This window comes from Nicotiana tabacum, chromosome 17 (genome assembly GCF_000715075.1).
Source record: "Nicotiana tabacum cultivar K326 chromosome 17, ASM71507v2, whole genome shotgun sequence".
Taxonomy (NCBI): Eukaryota; Viridiplantae; Streptophyta; class Magnoliopsida; order Solanales; family Solanaceae; genus Nicotiana; species Nicotiana tabacum.
In genome coordinates, this window is record NC_134096.1 from 42,711,596 (window position 1) to 42,726,414 (window position 14,819).

A 14,819-nucleotide genomic window follows, 5' to 3' on the forward strand; every position below is an offset into this window, starting at 1 on the left:
CGTCTTGCTCCAATTTAATCCACTAGTATACCCTTTCCTCGATTATCTAACTATGTCTGGCTCGAATCTAGCCAAAATAATTCGATACAATCATTAAAATTTATAGGAATCAATTCTATAAGAAAATACTAAATTTTCAATAAAAATCCCGAAATTAATTAAAATTTGTCTATGGGGCCCATATCTCGAAATTCGGCGAAAGTTACAAAATCCGATAATCCATTCAATTACGAGTCCAACCATACCAGTTTCACACAAATCCGACTCCGAATCGATACCGAAATCTCAAAAATTCGTTTCTATGAGATTTCCAATTTTTTTCCAAATTTCAATCTCAAAACACTAATTAAATGACGAGAACAATGATATATTTGTGTTTATAGACCAAATACAAGTTATAATCACTTACTCCAATGTCTTTTCCTTGAAAATCTATCAAAAATCGCCTCTGCTCAAGCTCCAGTTTGTTAAAAATGGCGAATGGGACGAATGCCCTCTTTTATAATTTTGCCCAGGCAGCCCTCGATCCACAGCCTCGATCCTCGGCTCGATCCTTGGCCTCGATGCTCAGCCTCGATCTTGGGAGCTTGATTTTAGGCCTCGATCTTGGGCCTCGATTTTGGGCCAGAATTTCCAGTAGAAAGGAAAAATTGCAACTGCTGTTTTAAGTCCAACTTTTGATCCGTTAACCATTCGAAACTCACCCGAGGTCCTCGGGACATCAACCAAATATACCAACAAGTCCTAAAACATCATACGAACTTACTTGAAACCTCAAATCACATAATACGATTCTAAAACCACGAATTATACTCCCATTCAAGATTAATGAAACTTAAAATTTCCAACTTCTACATTTGATGTCGAAACCTATCAAATCAACTCTGATTGACCTCAAATTTTACACACAAGTCATAAATGACATAATAGAGCTAAGAAATTTTTTGGAACTGGATTCCGACTCCGGTATCAAAAAGTCAACTCCCCGGTCAAATTTCCAAACTTAAATTCTTGATTTAGCTATTTCAAGCCTAATTTCACTACGGACTTTCAAATAAAATTCTGATCTCGCTCCTAAGTCCATAATCACCATATGGAGCTGTTGGAATCATCAAAATTTTATTCCGGGGTCGTTTGCACATAATTAGATATCCGGTCACTATTTGAACTTAAACTTTTAATGTTTTTCATCAAAATTCCATAACTCGGGCTAGGGACCTCGAAATTTGATTCCGGGCATACGCACAAGTTTTAAATCACAATACGGACCCACAGAAACTATCAAAACACTAATCCGAGTCTGTTTGCTCAAAATATTGACCAAAGTCAAACTTGGCCTTTTAAACCCAACTTAAGGAACCAAGTGTTTCGATTTCAACCCAAATACTTCCAAATCCCGAACCAACCATCCCCACAAGTCATAAATCATTTAAAGCACATACGAGAAGTTTTATTTAGAGGAACGTGTTTCTAAAAGACAAAACGACCGGTTGGATCGTTACATTCTCTCCCACTTAAATATACGTTCGTCCTCGAACGTGCTAAGGAGTGTTCCAGAGTTATCCAAAATCACTGTTTAACACCTCGTGCACCTACCCATGCTACCACACCCAATTGAGTACATTAACTCGAGCCAATCTGAAAATTCTCCACTCTATTTAGGATAATAAGCCTTAGAGCCCAATTCTAACATCCAGAATTCTCCACCATGCATGTTTCCAACCTATGAATGTCGTATCAATCACTACACGCTGCACCAATACAGGATTGGATACCTTCATTGAGTTTAGACCATGCACCGCATTATTCATAGGACTATAATAACATCCTCCGATAACAATAGCCAAAATTCCACGAAAATAATGTTCACAACACACCTCATGATACATATAAGTCCTTTTCCAACTCTTGAAATGCTTCCATGATGGAAGAAATGTGTAGAAATTCATAATCAACTGCCGAGTCAACAATTATTGAGTTTCTCCTTCTGACAAGAACCATTGCGTCATTATAACCAAATAATGGTATTTGCTCTTTATTACACTCCATATAATCCAATCGCACTGATCCCAAATCCAATAATCTCGTCTCACCAAGTATAAGATGATCAGGCAATAAACCACCTCAGACACGATCAAAAAGCCTCATATGATGCCACGATGAGCTAATAAGCTACGGACTCGATTGCAATACATAAGAAAATCGAACTCTGGAAAGGATTTTTCAACCCACGTGACTAATTAGACAACTGAAAAGGTGTCATGAACCTTCCTCAGAAAATGGGACACAAACACACAAAATAGAATATAGGGGACTATACTCAACATCACACTGTTGTGACATGCAACCCGATCCATACATGATACCGTTGCAGCGTGAAACCCGATCCAAACAACATACCCGTGGCGGCGTGCCACCCGATCCACACAAAAAGAATCTATAAGAAAATACTTACCGAGCTAAAATTCTCATTACTACAAAATATCCGAATATCGGACACAAGCAAGCTCAGTGCATAATATCATCCCTGAAAGGACCGACAATACCATACGCTATAAAACTCAAGCACAACTAAGGTGCGATATATGATCTGAATCTCGAGAGCCATCCTGCTCACATAACACCATCGCTACGCGAAACCTCATCACATAAGAAATTTATCAAGTCATTTCATAACTCACACGACACAATATAGTATTACATGAAATAACCAACGACGAAACGACATCCAACGTCCGAATACTCCTCCATAGAGAGCTTTTATGCTGAAATGGACACATCCGGCCTGATATAGAGCCTGTATTCATATTTAAATCCATCCACAGACCTCAAGCCGATTCTGATCGTACCGTGCTAGGATAATAACCTTTCAAGGATCCATAATAACCTCTTTTCCCATAGCACACAAGAATAGCCATCACAATCGGAACAAATTTCCACAGTCCACAACCAAATGAACAGAGCGCCCTTCAGACATAAATTCTCAAATCAGCGATATTACCACAATCTTCATACTTGGTTTCAATCTTCACTCAATCAATTGGTTTCAGGCATAAACTCTTACACAATCTTGCCATGAGACACACTCCCACGACCTTTCGCACCAGGTAACAAGTCTGCACATCCATGCTACCGGTTACACTAATGCTGTAAAGCATATCAAGAATCCACAAATTAATATACAAGGTCTCTTATACCTAACATCGACCTTAGATGATGCCAAAAACAATACCATCTTACTTTAAACAACTAAATCCCTTTCCTGCTCATCCGAGCTCATGACATCCTTGTCAACACCGAACCGAAATCTTAAATCCTCAACTTTTGAATCCCATGCTACTTAGTGCACTTAACCACACCAATGCGCAGGAGTAAAAGAATTCCATCATAACTCCCGAACCACTAATAGGGTAAACACTTCATCATATAGAAACCTTCTTCTTAACTCATTTCAAGAGAACCATTGCAACACGTGACTGAATTCCCATATCCGTAGAAATTACCGGCCTCAAGTAGTGGTCTAAACCATCATAACTCTTCTGGGATCCCTCTACACATAACATGTCATAATACTTGAATTCCTCCAAATAAAATCAATTACAGCTGCTGCCAAGCCTCGGACGTACCGCCACAAATTACATGCATAACTCTTATGCGCTGAAGGAACTGATCATTGCCACCATCATGCCGATTCAACTATTGTTAGATGATCTGTCTTTTCTCAATTTACTCTCAACTTGCCTTAGAAATAATAATAGCTCCATTCATTACATCACGAACTCAAATCCGCACTCATCCCAAGTGACCTTATTTCACGAGACCACGCTATTTCAAAACCCACTAATTATCTCATATCCCTCCTTGTGCGCACTTTTTACATCTTCAACTGGTACACCCATTCTGATAGTTCTTTTATGAATCCGAAGTTATTTTCTTCCATTTTTCTAATGCTACACCACAACCTGAAGATAACGTAGAGTACTCCAAGCCCTGTTTCATAATCTGCTACAAAAGCTTGATACTCAACCATAATATAGACTCGAGATCCTTAGACACCACACTTTAAATTTTCGAATCCACTAGGACTGTTATTGAGAGTCACTTGCTCTGACTTGTTCCCATACATGATCAACTCCAAGGCCCTGCTAGCACATGGACACTTTCTCAAGGAAACACCTGACTGTCTCACTTTCCCTGTGCATTATATCTACACGAAGCATAAACTCTGAGTCTTCCCACCAACCTGAATATGAATTGATAAGGCCAAATATGGCACACATTCCCCAAATACTTTGCTCAAATTACCACTGATGTTTTCTTTCCTTAGTTGCAATGATCCACCAATACACCGATAATCAGAAACCGCACAAGTTGGCACTGCGTAATCCAATCATAGACGGTGGGGCTCTCCCACTTAGCTTGAAGCTACAATTTCAAAATTTTGGAATCCACCGAGATTCTTTCTTCGTCGTTGACATGATCCTGTACACGCAACTCGCCAATTTTTTTTAAATCCTTCTATTAACCTTTAATAGACACTCCGAACCAGTAGCCACATTTACATATTAAATCTTTTACCGGGTAGCCAGTAGAATTCTTCGCAGAAGCTTCGTCAACACCACGCGACCGCTAACCTATTTACAGGAGATAACCCACATGTGGAAATTACATGCTGACATATTCCAACGTCACTGCACTGGGTGTAATTACTACAAAATCAGTAGATCATCGTGAGTCCAAGCTCATTCACCAGATGCATCAGTCCGTTCACTCCTCGTGGACATCAACTAAAGGTGCGACAATACATTCCAATCCAAAGTCATGTTGTATCCTTCTTCATATCAAGCAACTCCCTCCTGTTGTGTCCAATCTTCCTAAATGTAGCGGCTAATAATACAACTTAAGTCCGTAGACCTAGTCACTGTTCATTCTACATCCCAAATCACTCAAAACGTTTTCTCAAGACGTGTAATCATCCTACCAGGTAACCCATATGCTACTTTGCCACTCTCCCACTTTGGTCAAACCCTTCTCCTTTAAGCAACTACTCGACTTCTGTTTTTCTTACACTTGGCCTTTTCGGAACCTAACCATCGCAAGGCACCTTCCACATGTCCTTTCTCATCCTTCGCTGCCAAGATGTTGCCTTAACTCAAAATCCGTCTCTGTAACACTTGAACCAATAGCTCGTTACTAGCTTTAAACCTTTCTGACGATCATCCTTTTCGAGACATCAATACTAGAAACGCAGCTTCGATCCTAAATCACTGCACACTGCGATCTCTAACGACTGCTTCCACTATACCAATTCCTAACACCCTGTCGTGAAGGCGAGTTGAAGAAAACCATAACACCGGCGAACCTTAACGCATTTTACAAGGCGATGACACCACATCAAAATTGAGAACTCTACCACGCTCGAAAATATCAGGCTTCGTTACTCTATCAACCCCAAACCTGAACATTCATAGCCCGATTGCCTTTTTCTCTGCTAGAAATAAAACATGGAACCTCTGAATCATGTACTAAGAAAAACCTTCTTTCAAGTCGTTTACTACCCTGACACATAGACGGGCATTTTACCATTTCATAAACACTATGCGATAATAACGCACAAATCATCATAACGATCAATGCCAAATCTCAAAACCTTAGGTAATACTGATACTTAATTTGAAATGACAGAGCGGCCTTTCGCAAGACGACGATAATAGCCCAATTAATTACATAGGGAGAAGCATCATGTACTACATCTGTAGTACCATTAAACATTTCCTCGATCACCAATTTATAACAAGCGTTTCACGTTGCCTAAGATTGAGTAGGAAGGAAATGAAGGCATAAGCCTCAAAGGAATCGAATCGCACGATGAGGAATCAAAAAGAGAAGTATTCCTAACAACCCTGTAGCCTCTCGAAGATAAGCACAGACATCTCCGTACCGATATGCGAGACTCTACTAGACTTGCTCATGACTCGTGAGACCTAAGTGAACCTAGTGCTCTGATACCATGTTGTCACGACCCAAAATCCAAAAAAAGGTCGTGATGGCGCCAGACACCACTGTCAGGCAAGCCAACCATAATCAATAAACTTAATTACTCATTTTAGTATTTTTGGAATAAAAATTTTCTTTAATAAAATTATAGAGATAAAACTCATAGAGTAAATGATAAATATTTTTGCAGCTAAATTTCTAGACAATTCACAACCATTCCCAAAATCCAGTATCACAAGTGCATGAGCATTTACTAGGGAATTAAAATAAAATACAGCATCTGTCCATAATACAAATTAGACATAAAAATATAATAACTCTGAAGGAGATTCTGTTAGTTGCGGATCGTAATATAGAATGCAGCTCACATATATCCCCACAATTATTAACCACACCTCTGCGCCCACAAGGCCGCTATACATATATGTACCTGCACAATAAAATGTGCAGCAAGTGCAGTATGAGTACGAAAATAACTTGTACCGAGTAAGTATCAAGCCTAATCTCGAAGAGGTAGAGACGAGATGGCCGACTATGACATTCACTATGGGTCAATAATATTAAATAATCATGAAAATAGAAATATTTATATCAACGTGATTCATAGAGTTAACAATAATTTTATTGAACTAGCATAAGTAATTAAATTCCTTCAATTCCAAAAATTCTCAATATATTAATTAAATTCCTTCAATTCAAATAATTTCTAATCTATTAATTAAATCCTTCAATTTCAATAAAAATTCCAATTTATCAAATAGCTTTACAAAGCTGCAATTCAATTTCAATAAATTTTTAATTTATCAAATAACTTTACAAGTTGTAATAAACTGTCCAAGTATCATGTAATTATTTTTATTATTAAGCACGATTTCTGCCGAGGATGTATGGCCCGATCCAGAGTGTCGTGTACACTGCCGAGGGACGTGCGGCGCGATCCATAGATGCATCTATCCTGCCGAGGCGTTCGGCCCGCTCCACAAGAAAGGAGGACATTTTCTTATGTACCTCCGGAAGGAGAGTATATTTATTATAAGATAAATTCAGGAGGAGAACAATTTCTTTTAACAATTAATTGATTTAAACAGAAAATCAAGCCTATGAGATTTCCATCCTTTAATATATTTATCTAACAATTCACAATATATTCATATATATCAATTAATATTAATTAAATAAAGAATACAATTTACATAAGTAATGCATGCTTTGAGTCCTAAACTACCCGGACTTTAGCATTTATAGTAGCTACGTACGGACTCTCGTCATCTCTTGCGTACGTAGCCCCTGCAATTAGCAACAATTATTTAATTTAATCTGTATGGGGTAATTTCCCTCTCACAAGATTAGACAAGAGGCTTACCTCGTCTTGCTCTAATTTAATCTACTAGTATACCCTTTCCTCGATTATCCAACTATCTCTGGCTCGAATCTAGCCAAAATAATTCGATACAATCATTAAAATTTATAGGAATCAATTCTATAAGGAAATACTAAATTTTCAATAAAAATCCCGAAATTAATTAAACATTCGTCTGTGGGGCCCACATCTCGAAATCCGGCGAAAATTATAAAATCCGATAATCCATTCAATTACGAGTCCAACCATACCAGTTTCACACAAATCCGACTTCGAATCGATACCCAAATCTCAAAAATTCGTTTCTAATTTCCAAAAATTTACCAAATTTCAATCTCAAAACACTAATTAAATGATGAGAACAATGATATATTTGTGTTTATAGACCAAATCCAAGTTAGAATCACTTACCCCAATGTCTTTTCCTTGAAAGTCTATCAAAAATCGCCTCTGCTCAAGCTCTAGTTCGTTTAAAATGGTGAATGAGATGAATGCCCTCTTTTATAATTCTGTCGAGGCATCCCTCGATCCACAACCTCGATCCTTGGCCTCGATCCTCGGCCTCGATGCTCAGCCTCGATCTTGGGAGCTTGATTTTGGGCTTCGATCTTGGCCTCGATTTTGGGCCTCTATTTTGGGCCAGAATTTCCAGCAGAAAGGAAAAATTGCAGCAGCTGTTATAAGACCAACTTTTAATCCGTTAACCATCCGAAACTCAACCGAGGCCCTCGGGACATCAACCAAATATACCAACAAGTCCTAAAACATCATACGAACTTATTTGAAACCTAAAATCACATAATACGACGCTAAAACCACGAACTATGTTCCCATTCAAGCTTAATAAAACTTAAAATTTCCAACTTTTACATTTGATGTCGAAACCTATCAAATCAACTCCGGTTGACCTCAAATTTTACACACAAGTCATAAATAACATAGCGGAGCTATAAAAATTTTCAGAACTAGATTCCGACTCCAGTATCAAAAAGTTAACTCCCCGGTCAAATTTTCAAACTTAAATTCTTGATTTAGCCATTTCAATCCTAATTTCACTACAGACTTCCAAATAAAATTCCGATCACGCTCATAAGTCCAAAATCACCATACGGAGCTGTTGGAATCATCAAAATTTTATTCCGGGATCGTTTGCACATAATTAGACATGCACACACTATTTGAACTTAAACTTTTAATGTTTTTCATCAAAATTCCATAACTCGGGCTAGGGACCTCGGAATTTGATTCCAGGCATACGCCCAAGTTTCAAATCACGATACAGACCCACAGAAACTATCAAAACACTGATCCGAGTCTGTTTGCTCAAAATATTGACCAAAGTCAAACTTGGCCTTTTAAACCTAACTTAAGGAACCAAGTGTTCCGATTTCAACCCAAATACTTCCAAATCCCGAACCAGCCATCCCCACAAGTCATAAATCATTTAAAGCACATACGTGAAGTTTTATTTAGGGGAACGAGGTTCTAAAAGTCCAAACGACTGGTTGGGTCATTACAAGCATCAACTCCACGATCTGCACGCAAGGTGCATAAGTGTAGTATGAGTATAATCGACCCCATATACTCAAGAAGTATCCTAACTAACCTTGGCGAGGTAATAGAAGTAAGAATTATAAATGATACTCGCTATCACTTGTATAGTTTATCAATTTCCAATAGGTATAGAACAGATATGTGATCAAATTAGGAAATCACAGGTAAAAACCACCTTGGTGCTCACAATGTTTTTTTAAAGTGTTCTACTCAGTCAACAATCCAGCATATAAAGAAGATATTTAAGTAAATTAGGTAAACAGTCAAGGAAATTGCTAGTAAAGAAGAAATGCAATAATCCAATATCAGTCCATCACGCCGCGCAACCCGATCCAATTACCAATAAGCCAATAAGGCATGTTGTGGTGAGCAACCCAATCCAAAAATAACCAGCTCCCCCAAAGCTCACATCAACTAGAAACCCGTCGGTTTCTCACAACTGCATGTACACCATCAAGAGAGAAACATGAGAGGGTGACCCTAGAGGGATGGATCTGTATCCACACGCTGCACGGACAACTTACGTATTGCATAGACAACTCACGTGCTAATAATATAAACTGCATAGACAACTCACATGCTGCATGGATAACTCACGTGCCAATAATATCAATAACCGGATCTGCACGGATAACTCACTTGTTGCACGGACAACTCATGTGCTAATAATATAACAATCGTACGGACAACTCATGTATACTTGTAGATGTACAAGTATACATGTATAGGATGAATTAATAACATATCTCATGCTCTAGGGCTGGTATAAATGACACACTAAAGTGTAGGCATGTGCAAGGTGTTGTATTATAGCTCAAATCGGCAATTTCATCAGAAAAATAGCAATTATCAAGTTCATTCAGGGAATTGGCCTCTATGTGACCTCTAACATGGCTCAAATAGTTCACAACAAGGCTACAAATATGAGAAGCATTATGGCTTAAAGCTTAACAGTCATTTCTAGGCATATCATAGCTTAAGTACTACCCTAAGCATGAGTGAATACCCCGGTACACTCACATGGGCTCACACCCCACACATATGCCCACCCATAGCACGTAGCTATCACAAATAATTCAAACAACTAGTGCCTCAATCAAGTTTAGATATACATACCTTAAGCAAACCAAAACAAATATTGAATAAGCCAAACAATACTCTAGAAATGCCATCCCGCGAGTATCAACTTCTGAATGGCTCAAAACTAGCCAAAAGCAACTCAAAAACAATAAATAATGCCTTAGGAAACAAACACAAGCGATAAAGGTCGAATCTTTAATCAAATACTCAAAGTCAACCAAAACATCAAACGCGGGCCCGTACCATGGAACTCGACAAAACTCACAAATTCTTACAACCCATTCAATTATGAGTGCAACTATACTAATAGCCTGTTTGGCCAAGCTGGGAAACTCACCTTATTTTGAGAAGTGCTTTTTTCAAAAGTGCTTTTCAAGAAAGTACTTTTAGAGAAAAGGAGTTTGTGTTTAGCTAATCAATTTGAAAAGTACTTTTGAACAATAATTTGTGTTTGGCCAAGCTTTTCAAAAAGTGCTTTTATGTGTCAAATTACAAATAAGGACATGAAAAAATTTGCTTAATAGTTAATATTATATAAGTAGATAAATAATTATAAATTATTATTATTAAAGATAATAATTAAGTTTTTTATTTTATTTAAGTAAAATATAAAAATAAAATTGAAAAGTACTTTATTTTTTCAAGATAATTTAAATATATCAAAAAATATTTAATAAATATGAAAGTTCATCCCAAAAGTCATTTTATATTACTTAATAGTTTAAACTAAGTAAGGTTGTTTTGGTATATATAATATTTTGCAAAGGATATTTTTGATAGGAAGAAAAGTCAAAACTGTTTCTGCTTCTAGGGAGAAGCTACTTTTTTCTACTTCTTCAAAATTGTTTCTGCTTCTAGCCAAACGCACTTTTTTCAAAAAAAAAAAACTTGGTCAAACACCTCAAACTGAGAAAAAAGTACTTTTGGCATGCTGAGAAGCTTGGCCAAACAAGCTATAATTTCACTCAAATCCGACCCCGAATCTATATTCAAATCCCAAATATTCACTTTAGCAAAGTTTAGACAAAATCCCCCAAATTTCTCTTTTGAAATCATCAATAAAATGCCAAAATCGAAGATAGGATCATGAAATATAATCAAATCCGAGTAAAAAAATACTTATCCTAATCCATGTGGTAAAAATTCTCTCCACAATCACCCAAAATCGAGCTCCAAATCTCAAGTTGTGATAAAATAAACCTAAACCTTGATATATATGCTCCTGCCCAGCACTTCCGTGAATACCGATCCTGCAGCCTTGCATTTCCGAGAAAAATTATCACATCTGTGACTAAAGCTTAAAATACCAAGACCGCACCAGCGCAAAAAGTTTCTGCACCTGCGACTAAGCAGAAGTGCATGTGCAACCACAGAAGCGGAAACCCAACTCATGCCCAATTCTCCCAGAAGTGACCCAAACCTCACAGAAGCGCTTCCGCATCTGTGCTAAATCCTTCTCGAAAGAGGAACTCACCTGGACACCTCCTTTTCGGAGAAGGGATCACTCCATCGCATAAGTGAGTCCGCACTTGTGGCCAAATATGCACAGGTGTGAAGAACCAGCACCAGAACTGCGAACATGACCAAAATAATCTAAAACTCGTCTGAAAAAACCCGAGCCCCTCGGAACCCCGCCCAAACATGCTAATAAGTCCCAAAACATAACACGGACCTATTCGAGTCCTCAAATCACACACAACAACATCAAAATCACGAACCGCACATCAAATCGAACTTAATGAACTTTTGTACTTTTAACTTCCAAAACTCGTGCTGAACGATATCAAATCAACTCGGAATGACCTCAAATTTTGCACTCAAGTTTCAAATGACATAACGAACCTATTCCAACTCTTGAGACAACAGTCCAAACCCGATGAAGTGAACTCCCGGTCAAACCTATGAACTTTCCAAACCTTCAAATTGTCAACTTTCGCCAATTATGGTCAAAACCTTCTAGAAGCCTCCAAGTGCAAATCTGGGTGTACGCCCAGGTCTAAAATTACCATCCGAACCTAACAGAACTATCAAAATTCCGATCCAGGGTCAAATATTCAAAAGTCAAACTTGGTCAATTCTTCCAACTTAAAACTTATCAAATGAGAATCATTCTTCCAAATTAATTCTGAATTACCTGAAATCTAAGACCAATGATACAAACAAGTCATAATATATTATACAAAGCTACTCATGCCTCGAACCATCGAACGGAATGCAAATAATCAAAACGACCGGTCGGGTCATCACAATTTCTTTCTCCCTATCCACCATATGCAAGCGGGGAGAACACTCCACTGTTTATTTGCCTCAAGTACCTTTAGATCTTCGCTGCTCCAATATTTAAGTATCTCTCATGTACTTCTAGGACTTGTTCATCTAAGTCCCACCACCAGAGGCGGAGCTAGCTCATTAGGTACAGGTTCAGCCGAACCCAGTAAGCTTTTGTTTAAACACTGTATTTATATTAGAAAATTCATTATATATATATATATATATATATATATATATAAAATTACGAACCTAGTAACTAAGACGAGTTATGGTTCCATAACAATTTCAGAACCCATAAACTTAAAAACTTTGGCTCTGCCTCTGCCCACTATATTCAAAAGCTGACATAGTTGTTATGTTATGGAGCAATGTTAGAACAATGAACGGATATTTTCTGACTTCTCTCCACATAAGTAGCATCTAAAGCATAGTCGGCATCCTCTCTTTTGGATATTTGCTAGAGTTAAACATGCATTCTTGGCTATCAACTAAGAAAAGTAAGTTAGTTCTGGTGGAACATTAAGAAATATCAAGGATAGGAGTTTGTCTATTGCCCACCAATAGTAAGTGTAGTGACAGATGACTTGACTTTGAAACATACTTACTATGTTTTGTTTCCAGTGTAGTCTGTCTTTATTGTTCTCTACTCCTTGAAATGTTCTAAATTCTTAAGGAAATCAACTAATATGTCTATCTCCCAATCATTTTAAGTGTTTCCTAAAGTTTATGTTCCATCCATCTTGTCTTTTCTAAGCGTCCAAAGTAGCTTCTGGTTGTTGAACCAAATTGAAAATATCAAGAAATTGCTCTTCCAAAGGTCCATGACCATTTATCATTTTAATCGTTTCTAATCCTGAAACCACCATTTATTAGTACAAAAGAAAGCCATGTAAGGTCTTTCCTCAATGTGCACGGAATGGAGAGAATAACCTATATTATCATTCCAAGAGGTAAGCAATATAAATATATGTACATCAGGTGCTAACTAAGGAAAGAAATAAAAGAGATTCCAATAAATTTGCTATTTGTGTACACTACTAAGAAAGAGTCTACATTCATTCTATAACAAGTGTCCAGATTCATTCTATAACACTCCCCCTCAAGCTGGAACATATATTTGGATCATGCCCAGCTTGTTACAAAGGTAACCAACTCGAGTGCAATTAAATGCTTTACTGAACAAATCAGCTAGTTGCTCTCCTGTCTTCACGTAGCTAGTGGAAATCAAGTTCTCATGAATCTTCTCACGAATGAAATGACAGCCCACTTCAATATGCTTGGTTCTTTCATAATACACTAGATTTGAGGCAATATGGAGCGCAGCTTGATTATCACACCAGTGCTTTGATGGAGTAGGACGCTTCAATCTTATTTCAGTTAAAAGATGGTGTATCCACATTATCTCACATGTTGATTATGCCATTGCTCTACTCAGATTCTACACTGGACCAAGATACAATATTTTGTTTCTTACTTCTCTATAATATCAAGTTTTCACCTACAAATACACAATAACCAGTAGTAGATCTTCTATCAATCTTGGATCCAGCCCAATCCGCATATGTAAAACAATCAATGCGAGAATGACCGTGATTGCTATTAATATGGCAAGTCCAGAAGCTCCTTTTAAGTAATATAGGATATGCTCCAAAACCTCCCAAATTTAATTGCGGGCGCGGACATGAACTTACTAACCATACTTACTACAAAAGCAATATATGGACGAGTCACAGTGAGATAGTTTAATCTCCCAACTAACCTCCTGTATCTATCTGGATCATTAAATGTATCGCCATCATTTTTCATAAGATGAAAATTAGGAACCATTGGAGTACTGCAAGGTTGGCAACCAACTTACCAGTTTCTAGTAAGTCAAGATATACTTTTTCTGAGATAGAAAAATCCCCTTCTTGCATTTAGTTACTTCTACTCCCAAGAAATATTTCAGTTGTCCCAAGTCTTTCGTATGAAACTTAGTATGCAAGAAAGACTTAATAGAATAGATTCCTGCATAATCACTTCATGTAATAACAATGTCATCAACATATACAACCAGGAGAATAGATCCTGTTATTAATTGCTTGTAAAAGACTGAATGATCACATTTGCTCTTTTTCAGCACAAATTCTTGAACTACCTCACTAAATTTTCTAAACCAAGCCCGGAGACTCTGCTTCAAGCCATATAAGGACTTCTTCAAATGACAACCTTATCATACTCCCCTGAGCAACAAAACCAAGTGGTTTCTCCATATACACCTCTTCATGAAGATCACCATGAAGAGATGCATTCTTAATATCTAATTGATGCAAAGGCCAGTTCTCAGAAGCTGCTAGAGAAATGAACAAACGGACATAAGTAAGTTTAGAAACCGGAGAGAAGGTGTCTGAATAATCGACTCCATAGTCTGAGCATACGCTTTGGCCACAAGTCTCGACTTAAGTCTCGCTACATATCCATCTAGATTAACTTTGACCGTGAAGATCCATTTGCATCCCACTCCTTTCTTTCCACTAGCTAAATTCACTAAATCCCAAGTATGATTTTCCTTTAAGTC